Source organism: Pagrus major, chromosome 21, assembly GCF_040436345.1.
Source record: "Pagrus major chromosome 21, Pma_NU_1.0".
Lineage (NCBI taxonomy): Eukaryota > Metazoa > Chordata > Actinopteri > Spariformes > Sparidae > Pagrus > Pagrus major.
In genome coordinates, this window is record NC_133235.1 from 492,073 (window position 1) to 514,385 (window position 22,313).

General features: G+C 39.3%; 1 long non-coding RNA gene across 1 annotated transcript; it reads right to left on the reverse strand.

Moving 5' to 3' along the window:
• Nucleotides 1-731: 731 nt before the first annotated feature.
• LOC141016332 (uncharacterized) lies at nt 732-1,799 on the reverse strand. Its single transcript, XR_012180601.1, has 4 exons — nt 1,729-1,799; nt 1,275-1,388; nt 941-1,161; nt 732-816 (listed from the first exon to the last, which is right to left on the reverse strand). It is a non-coding gene; the product is annotated as an uncharacterized lncRNA (long non-coding RNA).
• Nucleotides 1,800-22,313: the final 20,514 nt, after the last annotated feature.

Genomic DNA, 22,313 nt, shown 5'->3' on the forward strand with positions numbered 1-22,313 from the left:
ATAGTTCATGATTCACAATTCATATGGAAGTGTTTAAAAATAAAGTTAATGTATTACACAAGTTTTCATTTGTAATGTTGCACATTCAGACCACAAGGTGGCATTAGTGTTGTGTCAACTTAAGTGAGAAAAGGTCAAAGTTTAGAACTGAAGAAAAAATAAGTGTTGGCTATAGGAAGAGAGAGAAATGTTGATATATGCAAATTATGATTGTTCATCCAGTAAAAAACTACAAAAATACAACATGTAGCGTGATATAGCTAGTGATGTTTCCTGTATTGCAGCCTTACCTTGATGAACTTCACAAGATTCTCACATGCTTGTCTGGCGGAGAGCTTTCCTGGTCTCTTGCGGCCATGAGGTGACGGTGGCAGCAGGTGTACAAGGATCAGGTCCCATCCTGAAAGAACAAGTAATAAAGAAAAAAACAAAAAAACACTTCCATAATAAAGTTTAATACAAAAAACAAATCACTACTTGCTGTACCGAAAATGGTAAGCAGGTGGCAGTGTTGCACTTCTTATGCTCCCATTTATACAAAATACAATGAAATTAACTACATCAAGTGCTCTTTCCTAAAACATTAAATCTTATCACAACCAAACCAGAACAACAACAATATAATGCATTTATTTTTGCCTCACCACTTTCCACTTCTGCTGTGGATTCCGCATTCTGAATGAGGTACTGAAGGTCATCTGACTGTGTGAGACTACAGCTTTGCTCGAGGACTTTTTTCTTGTATGTAGTGGGCCACTTCTCCAGGAACTTTGCAGAGATGGCATCATCAAACAGCAAAGTAAAATCTTGCTCAATCTGTAGAATAGATGAGGTCAAGTTGTTAAATCTCCTTAACTCATACAATTTTAATAGTCACTTTTTTCCAACATGCAAGTCAATTTTTACAAGTTACAATGAAGGTAGTTTAAGATCAACGTACTAATACTTCTATGTCCAGGAATCTCGGGAAGGCCAGAAAGATGTCAGAGGACTTCACTGGATCATGAATGATATTTTGGCGATAGTTGAAGGTCTGCCTCATCTTAGTCATAACAATTCCTTCATCAGCTGTATGCTTCATCAGTGCAAAGGCCTCAGAGCACAAGATGTCTGTCATTAGGTGACTGTCCTCTCTCAAGTCTCGATCAGCTGTTGGGCACCCTGTAACAGTGGATATGGACATGACAGTGTCCTAGGATTTAATAAATAAGGCTTGGGAACTCTGCCAGGTTTTTCATGTGTACAGTTTGGTTCCAGGTAACAATAACACATACCTGTTTGTGTTTTTGACAGTCTCATGGCCTTCTTTTGTCCACCAGAAGCTTCCTTTTGGACAAACTTCAGTCTCCAAGCCAGATACTCCCATCTTCTGCATTGTAATAATGCTCCTAAAAGGTGTTATTCAAAATGAAATATTTTGAATATGTTTAAATCAGCAGGAGAAAATATCTTCACACTTTTAATCTTAAAACTTCAGCAGCTGAGCTGAACTTGCTCAGGACTGGAGTACTAAACTAAAAAAGGGTTTTAAACTCAAAGTCAGGAAAGGGTTTTAAAGTAAGAGTTAGGGAAAGATGGCAGAGATGGTGGACATGCATAAATGTTAGTATCTTTAGTTTTACTCAAACCATAGCCAAGCAAAAAAATCTAGATATACATCATGCCTGAAAAATGTCTTGAGTTTAGAAGTGAAGAGTAAATGCTGAATTTATTGTTTTCTGTACTTACATAACCCAACTTGCTCCTTGGATCAGCCAGGTATGGAAACAAGCTGATGATCCCCTTTGCGTAATCCTCTTTGACACGCCTTGAAGGACTTGTCCTACACAGATAGACACTATGAGCACCGTTGGAAGTATTGGAGTTAGGGCTGGGCGATAAAACGATAACGATAATTATCAATGAAAACTTTTCCTCGATAGAGATATGAAACATGGTCGATATAATTTTCGATAGATTACATTCGTCCATATTTTGACAGACAATACGAATAGCCAATGACAACGAGAGTTGCGCCGCACTGAACCAATCACGTGGCTGGAATAGAGCCATGCCAGCAGCTAGTCGCGGTGTGTTTGTTTGTGCTGCTGCAGCAGTTTAAAAAAAAGAAAATGAGTGCTCCGACGAAGGAAATGACGGAAGCCCAAGACGTAAGGGATGACATCGTTGACAAGAAGGGCCCGAAAAGTTCGGTGGTGTGGAGGCATTTTGGTTTTTTAAAGTCCGACACGAAACAGAGCAGTGTGCACTGCAAATTATGTCAAGCACATGTTCCGACAAAGACGGGGAATACCACTAATCTTTTCCATCACCTGAAGCAGCGCCACCCGCTTGAGCACGGAGAACTTTTACAAACACAGCCCGGAACAAGTACTAGTCTTCCCCCCAAAACAACGCCTGTGCAGCAGCAACAGAAGACCATAGAGTCTCCTTTATCCAGTGTCATACCTTATGACAAAAAATCGAAGAGACACCGTGATATAACAAATGCAGTAGCTTATTGTATTGCAAAAGACATGCTACCAATAAGCACAGTGGAAAATAAGGGGTTCAAGTGGATGCTAAAAGTTGTGGACCCTCGTTACAAACTACCTGGGCGTAAACATTTCTCCCACACCACACTCCCACAGATGTATAATGAGTGTAGAGAGAGAGTCGAGAAAGAACTGCAAAATGTAGCACACTTTGCTACCACGTCAGATATGTGGTCCAGTCGCACATCTGAGCCATACATGAGCCTCACTGCCCACTTCATAGACAAAGACTGGAATCTGATAAGCAAATGCCTTCAAACGGTGTACTTTCCGGAAGACCATACAGGTGAAATAATTGCTGCAGGACTGTCAGAAGCACTTGCATCCTGGGGCTTGAGTGAAGACAAACAAGTCTGCATCACAACAGACAGTGGGACGAATATAGTCAAGGCCACATCCCTCAACAACTGGACTCGGCTGCAATGCTTTGGGCATCGACTTCACTCAGCTGTTGGTAAGCCCCCCTCTGCTGTATATATCCCTGCCTCTGCTGAAATAATTTGTAATTTCATCAATATCATATATAAAAAATAAATGTATGTACAGTGTTGCAATATGCAAACAATAACAAAATCTGGACAGGGTGATTAAATTCTGGCATGTTAACTTAGCATTTAACTTATTGTACTGTTGGATGTTTTCACATTACTGTAAGTAATCTTTTTTTTTTGATTAATTGAATATTTATGTAAATTTCAATTCCTAAATTGTTTTATTTAAGTTCCTAATTACTTTAGAAACTAGGAACTGTTAAGGAAATGTTTAGAAATGTCCAGCTCAAATAAATAAGGAGGAATGAGCTTGAAATCCCACATTAGCATACAGCAACAAAGTGATAGCAAAAATAGAGAGAATAAGGAAATAACAAATAGTAAACAAGAAGTATAAAAAAACAAGGATATGTAAAATATCAATTTAAACAAGAGACACAAAAACAGGAACAATATATACTGTAAAATAACAACAGTTTAATTTATGCTGTTTATCTTTTTTCCTCAGAGAGAGCAGGAAAAGACAAGAGGGTGGAGCGAGCTGTGGGTGTTTGTAAGAAAGTGGTGGCTTCCTTCTCTTTCTCGTGGAAGAAGAAGAGAGACTTGGCTGCTGCTCAGGAAGAGTTTCACCTACCCCAACACAAGCTGGTGACAGAGTCACCCACCAGGTGGGGCTCACGTCAGAAAATGATTGAGAGGGTGTTGGAACAACAGAAAGCCATCTCTCAGGTACTGGGTGCAGATAAGAAGACCAGGCACTTGGTTCCCTCCTGGCAAGACCTAGAAGTGCTGGAGGCTATGCATGAGGCCCTGAATCCTCTACTGGAGTTCACTGATTCACTCTCTGGTGAATGTTATGTGAGTGTGTCATACCTGAAGCCAATGCTGCATCTCTTCAAAACACAGATTCTGAAAACTTCTGACGATGAATCACAACTCACAAAGGACATGAAGATGACAGTCATGGCATACCTGGACGAAAAGTATGCTGACCAGAAAACAGATGACCTGCTTGATGTTGCAACCTTGGTGGATCCACGTTTTAAGGTACAATACACCAAGCCAGAAAAGATTGATGCCATCAAAATGAGAGCAGTGTCTGAGATGTTGGAGGGAAACCAGGACCCGTCCACTTCAGCCAGAACAGAGGGACCAGGAGAAGAAGGGGCAGAAGCTGCTGCAGTGCTACCCACCCAGAAGAAACAGCGAAAATCATTGGGCAGTTTCTTTAAGAAATCATGTCCCACCACCAGCACAGGACTTACTGACAAAGAGACAGTGGAAAGTGAGCTTGACAAGTACTTGCTGGCACCAGATGCGGACAGTGAAATGGACCCACTGCAGTGGTGGAAAATCCATGAAAAAAACTTCCCAAGAGTGAGCTGCCTGGCAAAGCGCTACTTGTGCATCCCGGCGACCAGCACCCCCTCTGAGAGGGTATTTAGCACAGGGGGTAATATTGTGACCTGCAACAGGGCAGCTTTAAAACCGGAAGCAGTGGATAGACTTGTCTTCCTCACCCGCAATCTAGTGTTGGCTTATGTCTGTCTGACCCAAAACATTGACAGCACTGAGAGACAGTACTGCACTCATTGGGATTTCTTGTGCCTTTTTTCTGAGCATCTGATAACACTTGAGCCAATGTCTATTTTATTTATGTTGTCTTTGAAAGCTGCTTGAAATTGCACTGAGAGTATAAGACATTTTTTTGGCTATTTATTGTTCTATTTTATTGTTTGTTCTTAAAAAAACAATATTTAAAACAATGTATACAAAGGAGAGTTTCTGAAAATTTAATTATATTTTGATACTACTTTATTCATTTGACATTGACAAAATAATGTCTGTTTTGTTTATGTTCTCCTTTAAACTTGAAAGATTTAAGATGTGTGTTACATGTCATGTTCACCTTTGACAGAAAATAAATATTTAATTAAAAATTAACCTTCTGATATCTTCATATCTCAATTAAGAGTAGCAGGGAACATTTAAAATTCACAAAATAGTGAATTGTTTTATATCGTGATATATATCGATATCGTCTGATATAAAAAAAAATATTGTGATATGACTTTTTCCCATATCGCCCAGCTCTAATTGGAGTGTAAATGACACCTTCAGCAAACTAGCCGTGGATGGTGCATAAAAAAACATTTTAGTTGTGAATGAAATAAATATTTCAACATACCCATGTTCACTTGTCATATGTGCAACCAATATCTTGACCATGTCACGCCGTCTGCTATCTGTTAGGCTTTTTGTCCGAGCATACTCATTGATGATCCTCTCTCCTCCAGGTTTGTTCTTTAGAACATTTTCAATCATCTAAGTGACAGTAAAAAATACAATAATATAAAATCAATGTTAACACTTGTCTGCAAGCACACTACACTTGTATGTTGGAGATACTGTCAACAATATGCAGAGCTGTGTCTAAGGTAAGACAGCACAACCTTGTGCTTCAATGGATAATACATTAAAATTTGTGTAAATTTTCTGAAAGGATGTATAGCAATCAGCATAGCTTACTTGGGCAAGAGAGGTGTTGTCAGCTCTCCGTCTTGTGGCAGGACTGTGCTGCAATATTATTGTGTTATCAGAGTCCTCTGCAACCACAATCCCCACTGGAATGCTCCAGTGGGGATTGTGGGGAACATTTAGTTGGTGTGATTAACACTAACACCATACAATTACTATAATTGTATTAGTATAGAGTATTATAGTAACTACCAAAAAATACCATACAAAAAGATTATTTGAAATATAGCAAACTAACAATTTAGCAGATTTATCTGCTTGTCTTACACAGAACATGTTAGGCTAGCCAAGACTCAAAGAATGAATGACACTGGGATGCTCAGTGGCTGAGTGGTTAAGCACCTGTCCCATGTTGGCAATGCCCAATGCAGTGATGGCCGGATCGATTCCTGACTGTGCTGATCTGTACAGTGTGTCATTCCCCCAGTCTCTCTCCCCTTTACTATCCACTCTACACTATCCTGTCAATAAAAGGCAAACCTCCTACTCATCAACCTCAGTCTTTGAGTCGTCAAAGACTTTTAAGTCCGAAGTTGGGATGCTGAACTTCTTGGCAGCTGTGAACACAATAAAATCGCACTATTTAAAATAAACACCAGAACAAGGGAAACAGTGAAATTTAATAAATTGAGATGTATAAACCTAAATGGTTAGTATAGCAGCTGGATAATAATTGGCCTCTTACAGGTATATCTCATCTTTAGTAATCATTTATTGATATCTGCACCATCCCCCAAAATTGACTATTTTCATATGTTTAATAGATTGCATGAAACTCGTTAAGTTTTCCACTCACCACATTCCAAAAACGATGTGTAGGTCACTTGGCCCTCAAAACAGAGGTACTTCTGTCTTTCCCTGACTTTACACGCACAGCCTGCATCCTTCATGACACAAGAAGGTTATTTTTAATATCATTTCTACAATTATTCACAAAGCCTTAACATATAATCCATTGTCCACCTTGACTTATTCAATGTGTATTTTACAATCTCGTGATGTTGACTATGCTGCTCTGATTGTGTAAAGCCATATTAACAAAAATAATGGCAAACTCTACATAGCAGCAACAAATTAAGTACATGCCATATCCATAACGTTAGTGCAATGCAGAGCTTGTATAATGCCAATTTATCACACTGGGACTAGAACGACCGTCAGAGCCATGTACTTGCTAACCCAGCTGCAGATAAAAATAGTATACAAAGGACTCTAAAGTAAAACGCGTGTGCAATAGCATGGAAAATTAAAGTTTTCTGACTGACTGAAGACGGTCAATGTACACGACTCAATTCAAAATAAAACATGCTTGCTAACCAAATAGCAGGTGAAACAAAACATGCATGCTTCTTAACCAAATAGCAGGTGAAACAAAACACGCATGCTTGCTAACCACGTGCTTGCTCACTGACAGCAGGAAAAAACCATCAATGTACACGACTCAATTCAGAGTAAAACACACGTGCACTGAAAAACAGGCAAAATGGGGGTTTTGGAACTTGCATAAATTCAATGAATGTACATCACATGATTTATTCCTGTTTCCCTGTGAACATAAATAAATCATGTGTACCCAAGTGATTCTTAGAGCATATCAAATTCATAAGTTTTTGTCATGTTGGGAGAGAAGAAAAAAGTTATGTTTTGTTTAGTCTGGTAGCTCCGCCCTGTGGACGTGCGAGAAGAGCAGATGTCAGAGCTGAGACAACGACAACGACGAAGGAACGTTATCCGCCATTTTCTCTCGTCTCTTTTCAAATGTGGTACTTCGGCGGTGTGATTTGAAGAGTTGTTCCTACAGTACAAGGTAAAAGCACTTGATTCTTAATCTTGGATTCAGTTAAGTAAGGTTAGCTCACCGACCAAGTCAATGTGTTCTTTGCAAGCAGATAACAGTTAGCGTTAACGTTAGCCTGCTAGTTACTTGCCCTATCTCAAGTAACATTATAGCTAACGTCACTTTTTCACATACTTTAGGATAATAGGATATAACATTGGAATTTAAGGGATAACTCTGCTCGGCGGTCGTTGTCGTGGTGTAACTGCCGACTGTGTGCATTTCGTGTGCATTTTATCATGTCGTGTGTTTTATGGCGAATGTATTTGTTTCTTGCGAAACAGTTAGGCTAATTTAAAACCTAGCAAGTGCAAACGTTGCTAAGCTAGCTAACCAGTTGATGAAGGCGCCAAGGCATGTCTACTGGCTACCAAGAGGGGAAAGTCCACATTGAAAACTCATTAAAATCTCTGAAATATGCTTTTATTTTGTGAAATAAGTGAGTGTAAAAGTTTAACTTGCTCAGGTTTGTGCTCTACACATTTCGGTTTTGTAAAAAAAAAATAGGTCAGTGTAAATTTTCTCCAGTGTGAACCAAACCTGCAGCTCTTGCTCTCAAGTGAACACGCGCAACAGCAGGCATGGAAAACAAGAACTCCGTTGGACAGCTTTGTCACATGGAAGCTGCGCTGAATACGTGTGCTATGTACATCATCTAATCTGTTACATTTGCATGCATTACTTGCATGTTAAACGAAAACTGACAAAAACTTTGCACCGCGAATGCACAGATTGCTGTGAAAATGAGGCAGTTGTATTAAATTGACATTTTTAGCTCTTGTATCTTCAATAAACACTGGGTGAAAGTTATTTATTGCCTATCAGTAACTCAACAGTGCCTGCATTATTAGATGGAACAAGGCATAGTAAATTAATTGCTGATTGAGTTTATACATTTTTAAGTGTTTGTTATGTTACTAGTATTATATTATGAGTGTGTCTGTGTTCATTTGTTGTAATACCCTTCTCTTTCTCTCTTTCTCACAGTAAATGTGGCAGTGCAAGGCGTGTCCAGCAGCTGTTGAAAGCAGGTCTGACCTGCTTGCCCATTACAAACTCCATCATCCCCACTTTGGCCGTACCATTAACTACCCCTGCACATATTCAGATTGCCCGTGTACATTTAAAACATGGAATGCTTTGATTGTTCATCAAAGTAGATTGCATTCCACACAAGTTGGTCAGACTCTAGATGATTTGGCCACTTTCTCTTGTCACATATGTAACTGTTGCAATTTGCCCAATGAAAGGGAGTACTTCATTCACATCAACACACATCTGAGGAAAAATGAGCTTGCATGTTCACTGACTGTAATTTTCAAACAAGTGTTTATGGCACCTTTAAGTCTCACAAGAGTCGTCAACATAATCCACACACCTTAGCTGATTTTAGACCTGAAATTGTGAAGAATACTATTGTACCTTCACATTCATCATCTGATTTGTTTGATTGTCAGGTGGAGGAGAGTGTGGAAGAGGGTCTTCCACCTGTAGATCACACTGTCACGCACAGTGAAGTGCCAAGTGCAATTCAGAAGCAGCTTGCTGCAGCTTTATTGAAGTTGGAGCATTTGGTGCATGTACCAGGTACAGCTATTGATGATTTTTTACAGGAACTTCACTTCTTACTAAACACTGCATCAGCCTCACTCTTTCGGGGATCGTTAAGCACAATCTTTGAATGTCACAACCTCCAGGTTGATGACTCAGTGATAACTGAAATAGTCACAGCAGCGATATCTAACCCAGTTCATCAAGCAATTGAAAAGGGTGGCACACTCAGTACTACATACCAACGTAAAAAATACTATAAGGAAGAATTTGGCGTTGTTGAACCAGTTACCTACACACTAGATCACAAGAAAAAACACACTTTCCAGTATGTCCCACTTTTGAAGTCTTTGCAGAACACACTGAATTGCAGAGTCATTCTTGATAAGGTCATTGACAACCATAGAGGACAGCAGGATACTGAGCTTGAGCCTTTCTTTGAGTTAAGGTCCCCTGAAGACGGTGTGTATTTTAAGAGTAATGCTTTTCTGAATTCTGATGAATTAAGATTATCACTGCGTCTTTATGTTGACGATTTTGAGACTTGCAATCCGTTGGGGACCTCTCGAAACAAACATAAGCTTTGTGGTGTTTATTGGGTTCTAGGCAACCTACCACCTGGCTCCCACTCATCATTGTCATCAATATTTCTGACGGTACTTTGCAAAATTGTTGATGTAAAAACCTATGGTTTTGACAAAGTGTTGGAACCTCTCCTTCGAGATGTGAAAATACTAGAAGACTTTGGTGTGTATGTGCCTTTGTTAGGCAAGTGTCTTAAAGGCACAGTGCATTGTGTTGTGGCAGATAACTTGGGTGCACATAGTATTGCAGGCTTCATTGAGAGTTTTTCTGGCGAATACTTCTGTCGATTTTGCACTGCAAAACGTTCTGAAACACAATCTGACTTTGTGGCATCTGGTGCTTTCAGCCTCAGATCGAAAGAGGGTTATGCGACTCATGTTACAGCTGCTCTTGAGGCTAATGTGCATTGCTGTGGAGTGAAAAGAGAGTGTGTTTTGACGAAAACCCTATCTCATTTTCATGTTGTGTCTGGATTTCCTCCAGATGTTGCACATGATCTTCTTGAAGGGATTGTTCCAGTGGAGCTTGCATACTGCTTGAGGTCAATGATTTCAAAGAAGCTCTTTACACTGCATGATTTGAATAAAGCCATCTTGTCTTTCCCTTACAAGTGGTCAGATAAAACGAACAAACCCCATGTGCTGCCACAGAATACATGTAGTCGGACAAGTATAGGGGGAAATGCTCACGAGAACTGGTGCCTCTTACGGCTCCTGCCATTTTTGATTGGCTCCATAGTTCCAGAAGATGAGCCAGCATGGCTTGTATTAATGGATTTAAAGGATATTGTTGAGCTCGTTGTTGGCCCAGTGCACACTGATGAATCAATTTCGTACCTTCGCAGCAAAATAGTTGAGCACAGGACCAGATACAAGGAATTGTTCCCTGATCTCCAACTCCTTCCAAAGCACCATTTAATTGAGCATTATCCCATCATGATGAGGAATTTCGGCCCTCTAGTCGCACTCTGGACGCTTCGATTTGAAGCGAAACATGGCTACTTTAAGCAGGCTGTAAAGCACACAAGTTGCTTTAAGAATGTACCACTGACTTTGGCTTCGAAACATCAACAGTTTATGCTTGCTTTTCACATGAATTCACCTTCATATGGTAAATCTACCCTTGATGTATCCCATGTGTCCACTGTACCAGTTAATGTCCTGAAGGAGGAAGTGGTACAGGCTTTTAGGTCAAAATTTCCCAGTACATCTGTGGTGCATCTTGCCAATAAGGCATCCAGTAGTGGCATACACTATAACAAAGGGATGATTGTAACTTATGGATCAGTCAGTGGATTGACAGAGTTTGCTGAAATCACTCAGATGTGTGTTGAAAATGAAGAGCTGTTCCTCTTTCTGAAATTGCTTTGTGGGTGGTATAATGAGCACTACAGAGCTTTTGAACTGAGTGTGTCACCAGCTAGAGAATTAAAGCTTGTGGCCATCACTGAACTCTGTGACCCTTATCCATTGGCTGATTACTTAGTTGGATCGAGTCGCATGGTTACTTTAAAAAGGCATATCCACATTAAAGGTTAGTCAACTTTCTTAACAATCTGCTTGGTTATATAAATGTCTCTTTTTTTCTTTATCTTTTTATGTTGCAACTAAACTTCACATTCTAGTTGAATTTTTGTGCAATATGGATTGTGTTAACACTTACCTTATAAACAAGCATAATGTGTCTCTATTCAACTGTATTAATACTTTCTTCTTTATCCTCTTTATAGACTGATGTGATCATGAGTTCCCCAGCCATACTGAAAATCGTCCTGACAGACAACACGTGTCAAAGATTGACGTTCCCAAGAGGACTACCTACAGCCCTTGATGACCTGATTTGTGAAGTACAGAGACAGTGTGGCTTAATGTCAAATTTTAGACTGCAGTTCATGGACTCGCTGTTTGGAAATGACTTTATGAACCTGACTTCCATGGACGAATTACAGGATAGAGGGACAATTAGGGTAATTCCAGATGCCTTAACTCCCATGAATGCTAGTAGCCCCTCCATCTCAACTGCTGCTCCTTCCACCACTTCGAATTTTGAAGGACCTTCATCCCCATCTGTTAACAGTGTCGACACTGACATCATCTCTTCACCAGAGTCTGAGCCATCTGGGTCAAGGTCACTTTGGCCTCCCACCTTCCAATGCCCTATGTTTTCTTATAATGCAGAATTGAAACTTCAGAGGGCAAATGCAGCTTACAAGGAGAAAGGTACCTTGCTTTGTGCAGATGCAGACCCTAAACTGAAATCAGACATTCTCCATGGACTAACTCAAGAAATAGTCAAGTATGGTCTTTATGTCACTGACAAGCAGTTTAGCATGGTTGGGAAGGCCCTCATTTCCAGGCACCCTTGCCTAACTGAAGAAAGTTCTTTCACTGGATATGCTGGGTGGAAAAGTAGCTTGAAGAATAAACTGGCACTCTACCGTTCTCGCTTGAGGAAACTGGGGTGTCCTGAGGTGATGATCAACTCTGTTGAGCGGACACCTGGGATCAAAACAAGTCCTGCTCTTGGAATAAAAAAACCAAAGAGATCCGAGGTGAACTACTTCCCTGCTTATCCTACAGGGGAAAATGATGTGTCCCTTGAGAAGCTTAGAGCGGAACTTACTTCTGACGTTAAGAGGAGGAATAGCAGGGAGGTGATAAGAATGAAAATGGAGAAGACATTTGCTTACAGAAGACAAGAAATTGTTCGTAACACACCCTTGATCCATGAGGTCCAGGAAAAATGGCCAGCCCTCTTCGAAGTACAAGAGGTGAGGCAATATGATAACTGTAAACTGACATGATTCTGAAGAGGATTGTGATTGGCGAATGCATGCAACATGTGGTTCATAGAGAGAGATTGTTTTTTTGTGTCTATTTTTGTGCTTTATGTTGCCATGTTGATGGTTTATATTTCAGGTTTCTGTCCAAATCACTGAAAATTAAAGGTTAGGTGGGAGATCCTTGAAAATTCTTTGAGCAAGCTGAATATGAAAGTGCGTTTCTTTAGACATTCCCTGAAGGCCCACCTCCAGAGTACAGGACAAGCGTTGTCTATGACACAGAGAGTGGAGGAGAGGGACATCTGGCAGTTTAAGGAGGTTTGGTGTGAATTGAGCCGTAGCCCTGTTCAAGGTCACTGAATGCTGTCTATGGACCATTTTAGGTTCTAGTTCCATTGCTGTTCCCACAGGACTTCCTGTTTAACATTCCATACGTTATCTTAATGTAGAGGAAGTTGTCTGGGAACAAAATAGAATGTTCAAGCATTGTATTTGTTTACATCACTGAACCCCTCCATAGGAAGAAGAACGAAGAAATTTGATACAACATAGGCCGAATAGTGAACTGGTCACTTACACTAAGTAAATGGGGCATAGTGACTCACTTTTAGTTTCATTTTGCTATGCCCCATTCACTTAATAGTAGTCATTGGTTCATTACTCGGTCTATGTTGCATCACATTTTCTGGTTCTTTTTCCTACAGACAGCACTTGGTGATCTCTAACAACAGGGGATGGATCAATTCACACTTAAGTTTGATAGACATGTCAGCATTGAATCGTTTCGAACGAGACACTCAAAACTATTGGATGTTTTCTGTCCTGTTCATTCCGCAAGGGGCCAACCTTTTTTATTTTTGTGTTGGAGCATTTAATTAATTAGTTGAAATCAGGGTGTGAAGGGGATTTTAAGCAATAATACCAGTATATCTCTTTATTTGTTGTCTTCCTCAGATCAATGCCGAATTCAAGCGGATCACAACCATCCCCCTCCAGTCCAGATTTCTTTCGCAGCTAGACATTCTCTCCGACAAGCTTGTGAAGCTTTTCAAAAACCGAGCTGGCCTGATTGGCACACATCTAAAGACCATTTTGTCACCCATTACTCAGGTAGGAATTGCCTCACTGCTGTGGGATGATGATTGATGTGTGTCGTAAAGTAAAATGTTTGTCTAATTAAATGTCATTTTTTCCTAATCCCTGTTGACCTAGGATGGTGATGGTGATCGTGATGATGATGATGTTGATGTTGGGCGGGAGTGCCTTCTGAAAGGGTTGTGCATCTACCTCAATGAGGACCCGAGCAACCTTGTTCGAGAAATTGTGGTAAGTGTAAATTGTGGCCCATTTGGACACAAGAACTGCAGAACTACACAAAAGTTGGAATTTCACAAAATGCTGACAAATTTCCAAACAGGTCATTATCACATGAAGTCAGAGTCAGGGAGGTAAAGTTGATCTAATGGGTCATAGAAACTGAAGGCTCTATGCAGATGTAGTGCAAAAATATATACTGCAAGCAGACAGGGGCGATCTGTAGGCTGAAAACATGGCAGAGAACATTTATTGTAAAATGACAGTAAGTTAGAATCACGAGCCCGTATAAGCCCGGAGGGCAGCACAGCCTACCGCCAGGGCGGCTACACTGTACTGACCTCCTGAACCACATCTTTCTACAGTATTTAAAGTGTGTCTCCTCCTCTCCGAGGAAAAGCACGATCATCAAATGATTGTTAGCCAGCCTGTGGCCTAACAACAAAGGGATAAAGGTCATGAGCTTGATTGGCAAAGAGTGGGTTTGATCAAAAGATGATGACTACAGCCCTGTGTCAAGACAACCCTTAGGAATACATCAGATATAGTTTCATGCTACATTCCATCATATAATTATTTATACTACACAGACTCAATGTATGGATATGTTTTTAATGGATTTGTTTAACAAATTCTCACTATATCGTTTTATCTTACTCTGCAGGAAGAAGATGACATCCACATTCAGAAGGCAGTGGAAGAAACAACAGTTGGCATTCTTGTTGTGAAGCGCCATATCGCAGACCATTCCGACATTGGGATCATTCTGGAGGGGCAGCAGGTATTGCAGGAAATAGACAATGTGGCTTTAGCAGCAGCAATGCTGTTTGGGCTCATATATGCGCTCAACTTGGATTACCCTAAAGAACTCAAATACACTTTTGAGGTTCTCCAAAAGGTAGTCATGGAGCTGGAAGGTACCACCATGTCAAAAAAATGCCAGGTCCTGAAAAACAGACTCCGCGATTGAGGTTTTTTTTCTTCAAATTGCTAAAACAGATTTTTTTTTTTTGCTATTGTGTGATCATTTCTGTTTTTCTGTGTTAGCAATCTGAAAGAAATACTATAGCTGCTTTTGAATGGCAAACCACTGAATAATGGGGTTACTAATGTAGGACAGATGGTAGGACAAAAAGATAGCAGTCTAGCAGTGACATAATATTGACTGGTGTTACATGGTGTGATGGTTGTAGAGCAATTGTAAATACCAATGACTGTATATGGTGTTGGTTCCTAGTTGAATTGGTGTAAGATGAAACCGGTGCTGTTAGGCGTTTTCTAAGCTGGTTACAGAGGTTGCTTAATTTGTTTTAGTGAACATGATTTTAATATGTGCAACCGATGTACAAGATTTTTTTATGTTAATTCAACAGCCCATTTTTTTCAGTGTGCTTGCAAACTGAACAGGAGAAAACAGACTGATCAAAAATAAATTTAAAAAAAACAAAACACATGCTTGCTAACCAAAGAGCAGGGAAAACGGTGGTGTACATGACTCAATTCGGAGTAAACCCTCTTTGATAAAATGGTCGGTACACAGGACTTAACGCAGTAAAAACACACTGTGCGTGGTAAATTAAGCTACATACCAAGCAGCTATTGAGTAATTTAGTTGTAAATTAAAAACAAAATAAAATACACATCAATGTAGTTTGTGCGTAGTGTAATGACTGACTACGTAGAAGCTTTAGCATCGACCATGGCAATTATGCAGTAAGACCCACAAACTCGCCAGCAGCAATGTTAAGCACAGGCTTTACCTTTCAAGTAAGCCAACAAAAATTCTGCTGACATTTCATTTTAAATAAAATCCATATTTAATACTTTGCAGACTTACCTGGCTCACCGCCGTCCACTGCTGCCACTCACCTCGACCTTCCACTGCGGGGTTAGAAAATGGCGGCTGAAACGAAACCTAAGAAACATTAGTGGGCATGTTCTTGCTGAATTACTCCAATAGGATTTCCTGTTTTTTTGCTCCCATTCTAGCGGCCACTGGAAATAATTACAATCCAAAATTAATAAAAAATACTCTTTTAGAGGAAAATGATGTCAACTCTGAAAAAATTACTCTCTCGTTTTTCCTGTGTATGACATTAAATTGTCACAAGACAACCAATGCAATGACAACATTCACACATTAATTTCTGCAGTTCATGGAAGTGTACAGACACTTTCTGTCCTTCCTTTTTTGTTTCTGGTGTGTGTTGTGGCTTCCATTTAATTATTTGTGCTAAGTACTGTAGACCAAAACAAGGTTATGTAATGGAAAAATAAAAACAAACAGAACCTGATAAGTTTCAATACAATGCTTCTTTTTCTATAATTTTAGGACAATGTACCTCAAGCAATAGATGATGTCCACTCCCATGGACTAACGGAAGGGCAAAGTTGCATCGCGATTCTCTCCTTTGCATTGAGACACAACACTACAGGTGTATTGATGGAAGACTTGCTGAATCTTCTAAAGTTACATTCTGCTGAGACAAGTATAGTTCCAGCAAGCAAGTCTTTTTGGAGAAACCATTAGCTGGTATTTGAACACCATCATTACTGCAGAGTATGTACTAAGTACCTTGGCACTTCACGGTCACAAGAAGAAACACTTACATGTGTGTCATGTTCCTCACCCATAACAGTAAAAGCCAGTTTACTGTGGAGGACTAAACATGACTTAAGTATAAATAAATAAATAAATGCATAAATAAATGCATAAATAAATACAGGAATAAATAAATAAATGCATAAATAAATGTATAAATAAAATAATAAATACATGCATACATAAATGAATAATTAAATAAATGTATAAACAAAAGAATACATAAATGCATAAATAAATAAATAAAAGAATAAATAAATAAATAAATAAATGCTTTACATTTATTTCGACATTTCTGTTCACCTACATTTATTTATTTCTGTATTTCTGTGTCCATATGTTAATGAGGTAGGAGGTCCTAACCTCAGTCAACAGCATGATTGGTTACAGGAGTGTGCTCGATTCGGGTCTACTACTTCTGCCTTACTAGCGGCGCTGATTCGTGTACAGGAATGTTGTTGGCTACCAGCCCGCCCGCTCAGCTAACCATTAGCTGCAGTTGTTGACATTTGTTATTTATGTAGCTCTGGTTTAGTAATGGCATTTTTTGTACGAGCGATTGTGAATGAATTACGATCATTAGCGAACGATTTAGAGAACCATGCAACCAACAACTATGTTCAGTTTCGTCTGGATAGATTGATGGATGACTTGGCTCAGCTCAACGCCAATATGGATGTGGAAATTGAGCCAGCAGTGTTAGACGGTCTTGAAGAAGTCACCCGCCAACTTTACATCCTGTCAGAGACAGAAGAAGGGACCCTTGGACATCCGTCGTACAATATACCCCCCACTTTAATCGGAGTACCTACTCTGGGGGCACACTGCTGAGGAAATAGCACAGGTGTTGGGAGTGTGCGAGAGAACAATTCGTCGGAGGATGGCACAGTACGGAATAAGGTAATTTTACTCCCCTAACGCTACATTGTCTGTTTGTCTGGTTTCCTCTTTATATTCTTTTAAAGGTGGCAATATATGTGTGCAAATTCACAGATATATTTAACTAGCTAGTGTTTATTGAAGGTAACGTTGCTCACCTTATCTCCAAATAACACTGGGAAATATACTGTGTTTATCTTATATAGTCTAATGTTAGGTGCACATTTGAGCATTAAATGTTTGTTAGTCTAAGCTTTTTGTATAAATTGTTCATGATATCATAGAACATTTATCCCTACAATAATGTCTCCTTGCACTGCTCTGCAATCTGAGTTTAAGTTAACTAAAAATTAACTAACGTTACTGATATTAACTTACATTAATATGGACTGGGAATAGGTCTAACAATACTTGATGATATAGGCCTATATGCTTTGGTTTTCAATGACAGATGGACTGGTGACTAACATGCTTATATTACTGACAAAGTAATGTAGGAGTGTAGTAATTAGTGTAGGAGCCAAAATTGGTTTGGCCTGTATTATTAATTGTTTATTCTGCACACGCTCTTTGGTTACTATCATTTCCGGCAATTAACACCTGGGTGTGGTTTCACGGTATTTTACCTGTTCAGTTGCACGGCGGTTCTGGTTAGACAAAGAGGGTGAGTGGGGTTGGATATTTTCTGTTGACCGTTTCAATTCATTTCCATAACGTATCGTTTTGTTTCCATATACAGTACTTATATAATTTTTTGTTTCAATAAAAACGTTACTTTGAGTCAAGAATGGATTTATACGAGCGCATCGCAGACAAGACCCCACTGAGCCTCTTAGCAGCCTTTTAAATTGGACAATTAGTCGCTACACTTGGTTTATCATATGTACTCCTTACAGGTAGTGGATTTGTGCTGCTGCATTTGTTGATACTGCACATGGGTGCCATTAATTAACATCTTCAGTTTGTCAGATAATCTGTAACCCTATTTCTGGAGTAAAAAGTGAACAGAGTCAGATGTGACATTTCAGCACAATTGCATTAGTTTGGCACATGATAGTCTTGCTTTGATAAACTCATACAATATGAACGATTTTAACTTAAATTATAAATAAAATTCATAAACTGATAGGCATTTAGGTTATTTCTACAGGACACAGCAGCTGAGTTTAGACTAAACAGGAATGAGGTTTCTTTTAGGTGACACCGATTTAAAATAATCTAATCCTTACACTGCAGCTAACGACAGAGCAACAGACTCCTTGTGGTCAATGTGTTTTGTTTGTACTGTGAGATAGGTGACATTTCTTTGTTGCCTCTTGTGACTTTTTTCTTGTTATTTTTGATGATCAGAGTCCACAATCTATTAACTCAAATAGAGGACAACAATCTGGATGAAACTGTGACCCAAATTCTGCAGCAGCATCCCATGACTGAATACAAAATGATGGTTGGGCACCTGAATGCACAAGGCATACACATACAAAGTAAAGAATTGTATTCATTACCCATTCATCTGTTTAGGGGTTATTTTATGTTGGGATTTGGCCTACTTGCTGATTTACTCACAATGTGAGGAAGCTGCTTTATTTAGTGCTAGTCTGGATTTTATCTGGATTTGTGAATTCACTGCCAGATTGGGGAATGCTTTACTTTTTTTCAGTACACCATATCTGTGCATTGTTTTGCCTATCATTGGACAGCGTGTCCAGGAATCCATGCGGCGAGTGGATCCTGGTGGAGTTTTGATGCGCACCCTTCAGCTGAGCCCAAGAAGGCGTAGGAAGTACTCTGTTAGAGCACCGAACAGTTTATGGCACATCGATGGAAATCACAAACTGATAAGGTATCGAAAAAACATTAACCATCTCAAGCACCCACTTCATTGTAGATTTTACTACTGTAAGATACTAACTACCCAGTTTAGTGTATATCCAGAGCAGTCACAAAAGCCCATCTACAATTTTAATTAACCTACCAGTGCACTGCAAGCCAAACTGGGATTTATCAATGGTGGATGGATCAAATTATTTAATCCATCAACGTTCTTGTGCATGCAAATCAGTTTTACTGACCAGCATCAAAATTAAGAGTAATGCTGGTTGGTTTTTTGAACTTTTAGGTGGGGTGGCTTTTTAAAGTGGTCCGAACGGGTCAGTTAGAAAGTGTGATAAACCTTCTGTTTTTGGCACAGTACTCTATTGTAGATTGTACAATGTAGAAATTGTAATCTGTGTATATACAGTCTGACAGGGGCTAAAATGGCTACGGCTCCCACACTGTGCACCCAGTATTGATGTCAATATTGGGTTAGGGGCTACCGAATTAAAGTTGCACTCAAAACTTTAACCTCAGCCATTGTCTACAATGAAATGCATCTCTTTGCTCTGCACTGGTGCTTTGTGCCCGACATACAGAAGCACCTTCAGTTTTTCCAGCGTGGTTGGAACTGCCACAGACTACGCACTGAGGGCAACCAGTCACCGCTGCAACTGTGGACTCGCCATGAGCATGAGGCGCAGCAGGGCCCCATACAGGTTTGAATTTATTCAGTAATTCTGTTTTACTTTAACTTTTAATTTCCTACATGGGATATTGTCAACATTATCTCCACTTTATGTCCATTATAAAGTGCATGTATCAGTAGCAAAATGTAACTAATAGTGGCCTTTTGTTCAGGAACTAAATGTGATTTATACTGCCTATCATTGGCACTTTCAACACAATAAGGTATTGCTACAATGTTGTGGTCAAACAAGGAGCAGTGATTTAGAGAGAAGATTATACATCTTAGCTCTCAAAATTAATGTATTAGCTCTTGGAAATTGTAGTCAAGCTCTTTCTGATGCCATAACTGTTTTTGGGGCATATATTACAGAATCCCAGATGACAAACAAGTGATAGTTCTGTAAAATGAATGAATATGGCTTACAGTTCTGTAGACATATTTACCATAAAAATCTTTAAGACTTTGATTTTGATTGACCCTTTATCCTACCCTTTAACCTCAGCTCTTGCAATTGCAGGTTGACATGTAGTTTGGAGTTGACTGGACTGGACCATGTGGTCACTGTCAGCCTGGTGTTGTGGTCCCTGAAGCTCACTGACTGACCAGGAAGTTGAAAGTCTACCAGACCCTGATGGCCCTCTGTCCAATTTGTTAGATGTTTATGTACAAAGTGTGAGCTTATTATCAGAAATGCTCCAGTAAATCCATATTGCTCAAGTTCTGAAAGAAGCCGGAATTATGGTTTAGCAGTTCTGATATCTGTGTTGAATCGCATTCTTATTTGCCAAACACATCTTTGTTTCAAGTGTCTAAAATGATTTTTTTTTTTAAGTAAAAAGAATGGTAATGACAGCATTTTTATTTTATACCAGATGTATAAAACTTGCTGCATTGTAAAATATGACTGCAAACAAACACTTTTTGCAATAAGCAATTTATGTCTATTACTATTAATGAACTTTTTTTTTAACCATTAAGTTTAAACATTGAAAACCATTATGGTTATGTAACAGAGCCTTGTACGAGAAACTGTCCTGTAGTTACCAAGATAACTTGTTTTGAAGTATTCATTTCACATGTGATTGGAGACTTACAGTCTCTGAATCAGAAGGCTCGAGAAACTGCAACATGCATCCTGTTTCAGAACAATACTACAAATAAAGAACAGCAACAATTCAATTTGTCTCTGTAACAGTCTCCTGAGCTTTAAAACAATTGTGAACAATGAGATTAAACCTAAAAGACAATTGTATAGACATGAAACAAATAACAACTTTGCTTCACCACATCACAAGCATGCAGACCTTTTTACTGCACCAGTGTTACACACACTGGCAGAACTAGGCACTAGTTGATATCAATCTTTCAAATGCTTTTATGCTGCAATCCAAATTTTGTTGCAGGCCAAGCAAGACAACAAATGTACACTAAGGTGTACAGTGATATATTGATGTGTCCTTAGACCATTCCAAACCCAGTGTCAGTGCTACAAATAGCAGCAAGAATGTCTCTTTCAAAGTTAGAGTACTCTTTGTAATGTCCTGGAAGTTTAAGCAGGTGGAAGCAGGTGGAAGAACTGGGGAAGTTGCTCTCCACCACATTAACATCCAAGTGTCTGGGCAGCACATTCCACCCTATCCAGAACTGCAGGAGTTTCCCAAGGACGCTTGGAGATGCTACCAAAATAGAGAATAAAGTCAACATTTATTTTATTGCCTGAAATGATTTTGTATCATCAATAATAAATGAAGTTGAAAAAAGAACGTAATTTTACTCAATTTGTGCTTTGGGTTATTCATGTAGCTGATAATCCACAGGTAATAAAAAAGTAGAGGAAGCAAAGCCTTGTGTTTTTGACCAACATTCATTTATTTGCACCCAATACAGACTTTCAGTTAAATATGAGAAATTGTCACTTCTAATAATCCAAATTGTAATTTGGTCAGGGCATGGTTGTAGTCAGTTTTAAGAACCATACTGGAGGTTTTGCATGGGTATAGTTATGCCAAATGGCAAACTGAGTACTTTCCAGTCCTGTTGAGCATTTTCAAAATCATCCATCAGTTTTTTGATTGGTTTCCTTCTTTTAAGGCAGCAATTAGTATCAGTTCATTTCATTTGAAAATCAACTTGCAAGGATTTAAGGACAACCATGCCTACACACCAGACTTCAGAGGAAAACAAACACCCAATTCTACTGTATTTTTTCCTACAATTACTTCAGCTATTGTGTGTTGTCACACACCTTGATAACAAGAAGCTTAGTGGGGACATTTCACACACCACGTTGTCATCATTTATGGGGACCAGTTGTCTCCAGGTCATCAGAAACCTCACACAAAGTTTGCACTCGTACACCAGAGTAAAAGTGCACTGTGGGGACATTGTGAATGTCCCCGATTAGAGCAATATTTCTTGCCAAGGAAAATGTCTATTAAAGTTCAGATCTATCCTAAATGTCCCTTAATCATCTGCCTTATGGGTGCAGTAGATTAAACTGTTTGGCTGGCCTGATTCACAATAGATTTCCCTCATAATGACCTTACTTTTTGCATTTACTTGCTTAAAGATAACAACAGCATTAAAAGAAGACTCACAGAGACTCCAGAAGTTAAAAGAAGTTAACATCAACTATGAACATACCTGTTGATAAGTGTCCTGTGCATGGGCGTAGGTTTCTATATAGATGGTCGT